The sequence below is a fragment of the Apium graveolens genome, chromosome 3, assembly GCF_009905375.1.
Source record: "Apium graveolens cultivar Ventura chromosome 3, ASM990537v1, whole genome shotgun sequence".
In the NCBI taxonomy this organism is placed as follows: Eukaryota; Viridiplantae; Streptophyta; class Magnoliopsida; order Apiales; family Apiaceae; genus Apium; species Apium graveolens.
Genome location: NC_133649.1, coordinates 15,299,519 through 15,311,998, shown reverse-complemented (window position 1 = coordinate 15,311,998; position 12,480 = coordinate 15,299,519).

The window sequence follows — 12,480 nt, the reverse complement described above, 5'->3', positions numbered from 1 at the left end:
AATAATAATAATAATAATAAATTAAAATTAAAATTTCAAACAGAATGCAAATCTAATAAAATACATAATAGATTATATTTATTTCATTTATTATATTATATTATTATAATATTTAATAATTTGTATAACAAATACAATAGGTAATTAATTAAGAAATTGAACTATAATTATATATTTTTAAATGATATAAAATAATGTTAAAAGTTTTATATATATAATACAAGCAAAAATTATATTAATAAAAAATAAATAAAAGTAACAATCAACAAATCATTTATTAATCAGTTTAATGTAATATCATTTTAAAGAAAAAATGATATGGCCAATTTTGATTTAAATACTTTTTAATAAATAATTTAATTTTTATCTTATAAAATAAAAAACACATTTAGATTGTATTGAATGATAAATATTATATATGTTTTGTTTGAATTTTGTAAAATAAGGAAATTACGGATTGACTTTCACAAAATTTAGAGTACATGAATCATATAAAACATTAAAATTAGGAAAAAATATAATAATAATAACAATAATAATAATAAACTATTACAATTCAAAATTGAAATACAAATCTAATAAGATATGTTTAAAAATACTATAACAATTAACTCTAAATTATATTTTTCAAAATCACTACACAAATATTTTCAATATTTATGCTAAAACATTAAACAAAAATCAACAAATATAATATAAAATTACACAAAAAGTAAATATTTAGATTTATTGAAGTTAATATTTTGCAAAAATATAGTTGTAAATAATTTTTTTTTGAAAAAAAATTGCTAAAATAAACGAAAAAATTATTCTATACAGCATAACGATGATACTAAGAAAAAAAAAGTACAAATTTTGTTAAAATTTATTTATTAGAAATTTTTAATAATATAATTTGATAATAATTTTAAATATACACGTTTATAAGTTAGTGTTTTTTTAGTTCAAAAAAATGTTACTAATTAGAATATATAGTTTTTTAGGTCTCCTCTGTCAAGTTTGTTGGAGACAATTATGTATGACTCTTCTGGTTAATATAATTTATTTTGTTTCAAAAAAAAATTAGAATATATAGTTTTATTGATGTTTATATGTGTTTTTATGAAAGATAATTTTGTTTTAATTTAAAGGTATATTTTAGTTCATATATGAATTATCTTTAGTTTGGTATACCGCTCAAACCCAACTAATTATATTCAGATTTATTTTATTTTAACTTTTTTAAACATGGACTTATGGTAAAAAAAATAATGTATGGTAAAAAAAATTATGTTAACTCGGAAAAAAGTACATCGTATTTTATTTTAACTGGTCTAATTATTTGTTTATTTTAAGTTTAATTTTAATTTTAACATGAATTAATTATATATATTTTTAGCCCGAATAGCATATTTTGATTTATTTTAGTCAAACACAATCATCTATATTTTTGTCTTATTAAAATAGAGGTTGATTTTAATTTTATTTTAATAACAATTAGTAATATAAGAATCAATTTTAGTTGTAATTTAATTTTAGTTTAGATAGATCAATAATATACATTATTTGTTTTAATATCACGCATGTTATATCAAGTACCTAATTATATATTTTTTATATATTCTAGTTCAGGGTTAATATTATTTTGTTTTAAATCTAATAAATAATATTTTTTTAGCGTGATAAGTGTAAAAAAATATTTGGGACAGAAGTAGAGGGAGTATTTTTGAAAAATTGCACATATTTTTTTTTCTTTATTAAAAAAACAGTTTTTAAAATGAGTTTGTATGACGTGTGCCCTTTAGCCCATGTTAATTACCAAAACTTATAAATTTAGAGTGTTTTAATTGATATAGTTTTATTGTGAATGCACGATCCAAAATATTGTCTAATTAAAACAAGTCAAAATTATATAATTTTGTTTTTATTGTGTGCACATGACACACTAAATAAAAATCGTTTTAAAATTTATCAAGTAAAACATTAAAATATAGAAAAAATATAATAATAATAACAATAATAATAAACTATTATAATTCAAAATTGAAATACAAATCTAATAAGATATGTTTAAAAGTACTATAACTATTAACTCTAAATTATATTTTTCAAAATCACTACACAAATATTTTCAATATTTATGCTAAAACATTAAACAAAAATCAACAAATATAATGTAAAATTAGACAAAAAGTAAAAATTTAGATTTACTAAAGTTAATATTTTGCAAAAATATAGTTGTAAATAAGTTTTTTTTTTAAATCACTAAAATAAACGAAAAAATTATTATATACAGCATAACGATGATACTAAGAAAAAACTACAAATTTTGTTAAAATTTATTTATTAGAAATTTTTAATAATATAATTTGATAATAATTTTAAATATACACGTTTATAAGTTAATGTTGTTTTAGTTCAAAAAAATGTCACTAATTAGGATATAAAGTTTTATTGATGTTTTTATGTGTTTTTATGAAAGATAATTTTGTTTTAATTTAAAGGTATATTTTAGCTCATATATGAATTATCTTTAGTTTGGTATACCGCTGAAATCCAACTAATTATATTCAGATTTATTTTATTTTAATTTCTTTAAACGTGGATTTACGGTAAAAAAAATAATGTATGGTAAAAAAAATTATGTTAACTCGGATAAAAGTACATTTTATTTTATTTTAACTTTAATTTTAATTTTAACATGAATTAATTTTATATTTTTTTAGCCCGAATAACATATTTTGATTTATTTTAGTCCAACACAATCATCTATATTTTTGTCTTATTAAAATAGAGGTTGATTTTAATTTTATTTTAATAACAATTAGTAATATAAGAATCATTGTTAGTTGTAATTTAATTTTAGTTTAGATAGATCAATAATATACAATATTTGTTTTAATATCAGGCATGTTATATCAAGCACCTAATTATATATATTTTTTATTTTAGTTCAGGGTTAATATTATTTTGTTTTAAATCGAATAAATAATATATTTTTAGCATGATTACATTATATCGACTAGCGTATTACGTTTAAATTTCATTTTGTTTTGGCATGGTTCAATAAATAAAATTAGCCAGATTGGTAGTATTTAGTATATTGTTTTAGCATGAGATAACAAATCTTGGTTTTACTGTACCCTTTATATCTACCAAATCCAGCTAATTATATTTAATTTTTTGTTTAATTTTATTTTAGTCCAGGATAAACATTATTTTATTTTAGAGCGAACGGATAATATATAATTTTGTTTTAGCCTTATGACATTATATCAACTAAATGACTTTTCTTTTAAATTTTGATTTTGTTTTAGCCCATTTATTATTTTGTTTAGCCTGATGACATTATATCGATCAAACGAATTTCCTTTCAAATTATTATTAGTCATTATTATTTTGTTTTAGTTCGAGTCTGCAAATCTAGGTAACTATATGTAGTTAATTTTAATTTCTATTTAAGACTGGGTCAATAGTATAATTTTTTTTAGCCCGCTCGAGTGAATATTATATATTATTTTATTTAAATCAATACCGTTAGACATATTACAATTCTATTTGTATTTAAATAATTCTATCGTAAATATTAATCTATATATGAGAGTATTTTAAATATTACTATAATTACGTTGCCTAGACTACCAACTAAACTTTCATTATTTCGTTTTTAATTAGATATTATTACCAGTAAAAGTAAATAAAATTAAATTATAAAACTAAATTAACAAATATAGAAATTTTTAAAAGAAAATTAAAAATTACAAAAATATTATTAAATATTTATAAATCACCCCGTGCGATGCACGGGTATAAAACTAGTATATGATATATAACATGGAAGCCGCAGGACGAACCACCCCATGCATCCTTCGTCCGCAAATATTATCCTAAACTTTGCAACCAGAGATGTTTAAAAAAACCGAAACCCAAAATTCGATCCGAAAAAAAACCCAAAAAGTTCGATCCGGAAAAAAGCCCGGTCCGCGGATCTTAAATGGGCCTCCTATTTTTTCGAAAATCCGGCCCGGCCAGAAACCCGAAAAACCCGGATTTAAAAAAGCCCGGATAAAAGTTCGGATCGAAAAAACCCCGGATAAAAGCCCGGTTCGGCCCGGATAAAGACCCGGGTTTTCTGAAAAACCCGATTAAAAAACCGATTTTTTTATATAAAATTTGAAAATATGGAATACTTTTTATGATTTTTAAAATAATATATCATAATATTAGAAACAATTAAAGTATATATGATTATTTATATATTATATTAAAAATAATTATTTATTTGAGTGTCTAAACTACTCTATCTAATATATTAAAATATTATTTTCTCTGTTATTTAAATTACTCATAATTCGAGTTATAAAATATTAAAAATATTTTTTAATATATAAATAAAAAGCCCGGATAAAGCCCGCTTTGGCCTGATCCGGTCCGGCCCCCGAGCCTAAAACGGGCTTTATATTTCCTAGGAAGCCCGGCCCGACCCGATTTTTAAAAAAGCCTGGCCCGATCCGTTTTAAAAAAACGGGTTTTTTAAAGGCCGGGTAAAACCCGGCCCGGTGGGCTTTTTGTGCATCTCTATTTGCAACTTCGTTGTCTTAAAAATATTATGAGCACGGTTAGATTATTCACCACGTTTTTTGTTCGACTCTCGCTCGTCATATGATATTATTAAACATATTTAATGTCAAATAATTTTAACTTTTCTTATTTATGAACTTAAATAAGTACTTCCTATATCTCGGCCAATTATTATCGTTTATAAGAGAGTATTCGACACGTATTTTAAGATAAATATAAAGTATAGTTCTATAATTTTTTTTAAAAAAATATTATTTTTCTCACTAAAAATAAAATGTTTAAACTTTTATTTGAAAAAAGAATTTTTTTAAAAAAATTATAGAACTATACTTTTATTCATCTTAAAATATATGTGAAAACTCTGTTAAAAACGATAACAATTGAGAGACGGAGAGGGTAATTATTATTGTCATCGTCATACTAAAATAAAATATAGTGTCCAGAACCCCGTAGACGATTAAGTTCTCTTTCAAAAATTCACTCTCATTTATTAACTCCACTAATTCTCTATATTCTTATTGCTACTATTTCCTTTCCTCCTCATTTTTATATTCTTCAATTTATAATTTACAATATTTTTCGTTAATTCACTAATTTTATCTTTATCAAAATTTATTTTATTTACATAAATATTTATCAATTCATTTTTATATTTTAAATTTAATAGAAAGTAGATAATCAATATTTGTAGTTTGTGTGCTACTACTTTTAAGTTTTATTCTATTAGTCATTATTATATATTATAAATTTGGTATTAATATATATTTGAATTAAACTATTTATAAAATATTTTTTCAAAAATAATTCTGAGGTAATCACGCATCTTCCTGAAACTACTCTAGTTTTTATTATATTAGAGTAATGCTACTTAACCCAAAACTCGTACCAAAATAGTTAGAAAGTGACGTGGCATGACACGTGTTTAAATATAATTTGTGGGTACATATGAATGCACGTGGAATCCCATATTATTACTAGAAAAGTTATCATTTATAAAATATTTGGGAAGAATTTTTATAACAATTTTTGGGGTCTCTAGCATTTTCCTTTTTATTATAATCACCAAGTAGTATTTCAAGCATTATAAATATAAATTATGATAGTTCAGTGTGTGTTTAACGGAATTGAGAACTAGAATATATTAAAGTAATAGGCATCTCTATTGAGATAGATGAATGATGCGTATATGTAAGGTAACTCTATTAGTCCGATTATTTAGGTGTGTTTTCTATTTTTTCCAAATAGAAAACTGGTCTCATTTTTATATGAGAAAGTGTTGAAAATATAAAAAGAGAAAATTGCACTTTGCACCCTCTAATTTTGTTTCAAAAACAAATGTGTATCAATAGTATTGGAAACTCAGTTTGCACCCCTCAACTTCAACCTGTCAATTCAGAAAGCACCCCATCGACGGTTATTATTAAAAAAGTAAGGGGTAGAATGGGAATTTCAGTAAAATATTAACTAAACTAATTTTTTTATTTTTCAGATTATATTAAAAATTGAATTTATTATTATAGCTATAAAATAATATCTTTAATTTTTTTGAATAATATTATATAGTTGAGTTTTGAATTTTAGTAATATTATTAATGCCAAAAATTATATAATTCTACCAAAATTAAATTCAAAATATTTGTTTTATATATATATTATATATATATTTAATTTAATGTAATTATTTCATTTTAAAGTCTTTGACGTCGTTATGATTTTAAAGTGCATTTAATGAAAATATTCTGATCAATATTAATATTTAATATACAAGAAATCATTTTTATAAATATTTTAACTTATTTTTGAAATTTCAACTAAAATTTATTTACATTTTAAAATAAAGTTCCCTTTTTACCCCTTATTATTTTAATTATAATCTGCAAAAGGGTGCATACTGAGTTAGTAAGTTGAAGTTGAGGGGTGCAAGTTGTATTTCCGAAAGTTCTGGTACAAAATTATTTTTTCAACTTTGTTTGAGGGTGCAAAGTGCATTTATCTCATATAAAAATATAGTTTTCTACATTTTTTAAAATCTTAGTTATAATTTGAAAAAGGGAAGAAAACACGGTTTTCCATTTTTTAGATTTTCAGTTTAGAAAATAATGTAGGGTTGTTCACGAATAGAGTTGTTCGCGAACAAACTCGAGCTCGTCTCGTTAAAAACTCGTTCGGACTTCGTTAAATCGAGCTCGAACACATAAATGTGTTCGTTAAGTAAAATGAGCTAGAGTCGAGATTTGATATGTTCGACTCGAACTCGGCTCAAACTCGTTCGACTCGAACTCGTTCGTTAAAAACTCAAAAAATATGATGGTTTTTTAACCCATAAATTAGATAGATGAACATATATACAAAGAAAGCAACTGAAAGAACACAAAGTACACGTTCATCCACACCCATTTCTGAAAAATCGAAGACAATTCAACCCATCATTCTCATCTTTAATCAAATCCATGTATCACATCTGCGTACTCCATCACATCAACTCAAGCCAACTGATGCTAAAAGTGATGATCAAAATCTAGTGACATCAGAAGTTATTTCAATCAAGCAAACATCGAAATCCAGGATTAGATCAAGTCTTACGGACTCTGAGGATTATAAAAATGAAGCTATTGGTATAGTAATTTCAGCAGAGATAAAGACCCCCAACCCCATCTTATTTACAAAGTTGCCTAGTGATGAAGTTAACAGTGAGGATTGAAAATTTAGGATTTGGGAATAAAAATAGTAGAGATGAGAGAGGTTAGAATATGTTGGATAAAAGAATGACGAAGTTGTATAAATTTAGGTTAGAATTTTGGATATTTGGGTTGGGCTTCCATCTAACCCGAGCTTGCATATAAATCGGGCTTGAATTAGTTAGTCTAGGTCACCAAAGTTATTTTTCTTTTAATTTTTTAACGAGGTGTTCGGTTACAGCTCGGGCTCAGTTCGACTCGTTTTTGTTCGCAAACAAACTCGTGTTCGGCTCATTAGTTAACGAGCTCGAGTTCGAACATATTTTTTGTTCGATAAGCAAGCTCAGCTCGGCTCGGTTCGTCAGAAAAAAAGTAAAAACTCGGCTCGTTTACCTTAAAACTCGACTCGTCTCGGTTCGTGAACAGACCTAAAATAATGTATGTGAAACGTGTTTTTAACTTTTTTGGTTTTTTATGAATTTTTTTTTGGAAAAACATGCTACAAGAAAATTCATTATTATCAACGACATATTCTGTTGGTAAATTAAGAAAATATGTTGGTAAAAACTGTAAAGCATGATGTACTATAATGGATAATGAGATGATATAACTCAACTTAGGACAAGAAACTAGTAAATAATATTATCTATGTAACACAGGAATCCAAAAGAAGAATGATCAGACACATACAAGAATCAGAACACAGTATTACAGGTGCAAGTCCATTTGAAGTCATAGAAAGAAGATCAATTCAGTGATCAGGCCTCTGTGAAGAATAAACAATCAGAGGACTTGTTGTTTTAATACAGTTGAAGATTCAAGTATAGAAATCAAGTGATTCCAGTGGAAAACAATCTATAGAACTCAAGTCAGAATTCATTAACAAGGAACAATCAGAAAGGATAAGGATATTCAATTCAGGGCTAGTCGTTTGTGAACCAGACCGGTGCACTAAGCGTCAGCATTCCAGGATTGATCATTCAAGTCTATAAAAGAAGTGTTAATTGATTTCAAGATCATACAAAAGAATGTATTCAGAATTGAAGAAAAGAAGAAGAAGGAGTGAAAATATTGTAAGGCATAGAAGTTAATTTTCAACTAGTAGAATTCGACTTGTATGAATTCGACTAATGGAAAATCAACTAGTGGAATGTTATTCTACTAGTCGATTTCTGATCTCCAAAATCGACTTCCAAAATCGACTTCTACTCAATTAGAATATTCTCTAAGTGTTACACATGTATATAATTCGACTTCTATATTCTACTAGTCGAATTTCATCAAGGTCAAATTCGACTACTAAGAAGGAATGCAAATTCGACTACTAGGGACTTGGGTTATTTTGAAGTGCAGCAAATTAAAATGCTTGGACCAGAAGAAGCCACATATTCAATTTGGTTTTAAGTCTACAATAAAACAGAAATCTCAACATTTATTCAAGAGAGAATTCTTCACCAGCAAACTGAGAAGTTTTTATGGAGAGCATTACGGGGCATTCAAGTTCATATTAATTGCTTTGTAACTGTACTGTTATGCTGTTGAAATTTCTGTAGAAGCTAATCAATTGATTAGATTGTAGCAACATTAAGGTTTATATCAATCAAAATATATTCCTTGAATTGTGTTATGTTTTTACTTTCCAGCATAAACTAAGAACTTGTTTTGAATCGGAATTAATTGGTGGTATCGTATTCAACCCCCCTTCTACGATACCTTTGGACCTAAAAATTGGTATCAGAGTTGTTTGATTGACATACAAATCAAGATTCGGAAGTTTAGACCAAAACAAGTTCACTCTTGCAGATTTTTTAATTTTCAAAATTTTCTATTTCTTGAAATTTTTGAATCTTAAATAATTTAATCATGAGTTCTCAAAAGGTTGGAAGTATTAAGGTACCAAAGTTTGACAAAGAAAATTAAAATCTATGAAAGAAAAAGACGATTCTCTATCTCAAGGTTGCGAACCCTGATTACATGGAAATTCTGAATGACGGCCCACACATACCTGAAATGGTTGATCCTGATAATGAACGACGTACCATTCCTAAACCAAAATCTTACTGGACTGCAAAGGAAAAGGAATTGGTTGCCCTATATGACAGTCTACAACTGATATTGATAGATGCCATGGACTCTGACATGTGTCACCAAATTCTTGTTTGTGAAAGTGGCAAACACATGTGGGACACAATTGAACTATTAATGGAAGGTATTGAAGATGTGAGAGAGAATCGCCTAGACATGTTAACTACTCAATATGAAGCCTTCAGGTCTCTCCCGGGTGAAGGTGTAACCTCAGTTTATGAAAGACTGAATAGGCTGTTAAATGAAATGAGTCTTCATGGAAAGAAGTATGCACAACATGAAATCAACAGAAAGTTTTTGTTGACACTCCCTTCACATCTGGACAACAAGGCAGAAACAGTTCGTGAACGAGTGGACTTCAAGACCATGAAACTGGAAAAGGTGTATGGAAGAATGAAGACTCATGAGATGGAGTTAGACCAGAAGAGGATCATATATGGAAACAAATCCAGTGATGCCAAAAATGCTGAGTTGCTGAGAACAACTGCAATGGTTGCAAGCAAGCATGAAGACCTAGATATCACTGTTGAGAAGGCCAAGTCTCAAACTAATGTGCTTTTTGAGGCTGAAGTGGATGATGGAAATTTGGTCGGGGATCCTAGTGACTACTAAACCATGAAAGAATTAAAACAGATGGAAGATCCCACAATGGCAAATCTAGCAGGGATGTTCAACAATATGAGATTCAGAAGGAAGAAAGGTTTCAGGGGCTCAGGGAGCAGTAGCAGAGGGCAGAGATCCAACTCATACTCCAGTTCTGGATATAAAACTGGAATGGTAGACAGAAACAAATTCAAATGCTATAACTGTGATGAGGTTGGACACTTTGACAGTGAATGCAGGAAGCCTCAACAATCAAAAGACAAGGGCAAAGGGGTTCAGAAAAGGGATTCAGGGAAATCTAAAAAGTATCCAGTCAAGTCCCACATTGCTGAAGGAAAAAGCTGGGATAATACAGATGATGAAGAGGAAGAATATGGAAATCTTGCATTGATGGCAGAATCAACTCCTCAGGTATCTATATCACCCCCTGCTAAAATTTGTGATAATGCTGACTGTATAGCTTTTAAAGAACTTGCTTAAGTATATTCTGATAAACTTTCCTATGATAGACCTAATGTAGAATGTAGTGACAAGTTATGTGCTGAAAACTACAATGTGCTTAGGTTAAGATATAGGAATTGTTGCTTATCCCTAAGATGTTCAGAAGGTACTACTAGTGACTTAAAGAAAGAACTAGAAAAGATCAAAACTGAAAATGATAAGCTAGTTCTCACCAATATTGTTATAGAAGACCTTAAAACAAGAAATCAATATCTGGAACTTAGAGATAAGAAACATGTTGAGACTATAGAAGGAAAGGATGAGAAGATAAATGAATTAGAAACTAAGCTTCATGCTTATGCTAATTCTGCTAATCTTGCAAAGGAACTCATATCTAGTCAAGTTGTAAGTGGAAAACTTGGAATTGGACTAGATTATGATGAACTTAGGAAATCTAGTAGGAAACATGTGGTGGATAATGAACCTGTAATAAAAGTTGTTAATCCACTAGATACACCACATGTTCTGAAGAATGCTAAGAAAGCTTTGTTCAAGAAGGCATCTTCTAAACCTTTTGATGAGGAGAATTTGTTCATTCATCATGAGATGCTTGTTGAAGATATTGAAAAGATAAAAGATAAAAATGCTAAGAAATCTGATAAACAAGCATCTCCTGAAAGTGAACAAACTACTGCAGGACTAGGTTTTAGTTCCACCACTAAATCTAGTAAGAATAGAAATGGCAGAACAAGAAAGGATGGCCCTAGAAAGGTGTGTAATAACTGTGGATCCATTGGACACCTATCTCATGCATGTAAAAAGGTTAAAGTGGACAAAGTAAAAAATGTTAATATGCATACCATGCCTAGTGTTCCTAAATCTTCCAAGTGTGATAAGCCTGCTTGCATGTCATGTGTTGTTTCATTCATGAAAACATATCTTGATTACATACATTCACACAATGCATGCTATGATCATGATAATCATATGCATAAGAACAAGAGTAAGTCAAAGACTGCAAGCCCTCCTAGTGCTAGGAAAGAGGCTACCTTCACCAAGACCAAAAGCAAAGCTAATGGTCTTTTCAAGGGTGTTAAGGACACAGTCAATGACAATGTAAAGCATGCTGAATCTGTCAAGAATGTTAAGAAATCTGCTAGATATGCATATGTTCCTAAGTACCCTGGACCCAACATGGTTTGGGTACCAACGAAATCTTAATCTCCTTTGTATACTGGGCATAAAGAATAAGAAGGTCATGTGGATTCTGGACAGTGGATGTTCGAGGCATATGATTGGAGATAGAGCCCTGCTATCAAAAGTGGTTGAGAAAGCTGGCCCAGTGGTTACCTTTGGAGATGACAATAAAGGTTATACAACGGGATATGGCTGTTTGGAAATTGGAAATGTCATCATAGAAGAAATCTCTTTGGTTGATGGTCTTATGCATAATCTTCTAAGCATAAGTCAATTTTGTGACAAAGGATGTGATGTGTTGTTCAAGAAGGAGAAGTGTTTGATCACTAATCAGAAGAATGAAAGGCTTGCTCTCAATGGAGTAAGAAAAGGTGATCTGTTTGTAGCTGACTGGAATTCTGAAGAAGATGGTCAAGTAATGTGCTTCTACAGTAAAGCATATGCAAATGACAACTGGTTATGGCATAGGAAGCTCTCTCACTTGAATTTCAAGACAATGAATTCTCTAGTGAAAAGAGAGTTGGTGAGAGGATTACCTGAGATGGAATTCATCCCTGAAGGGCTATGTGAAGCATGTGAAAAAGGAAAATCAAAGAAAGCATCACACAAGAAGGAGACAGTATCTGATATAGCTGAACCACTACAACTCCTTCACATGGATTTGTTTGGACCAGTGAATGTCATGTCTATGTCAAGAAATAAATATGGATTAGTGATAGTGGATAATTTTTCTAGATACACATGGGTGTTATTTTTGCATTCAAAGGATGAAGCACCTGACATGATTATTGATCATATCAAGAAGATTGAAGTAGAAGCTGGGGTGCCTGTGAGATGCATAAGGTATGACAATGGAACAGAATTCAGGAATGCAAAGTTAAATGACTTCTGTGTGGAAAAGGGCATCTCAAGACAG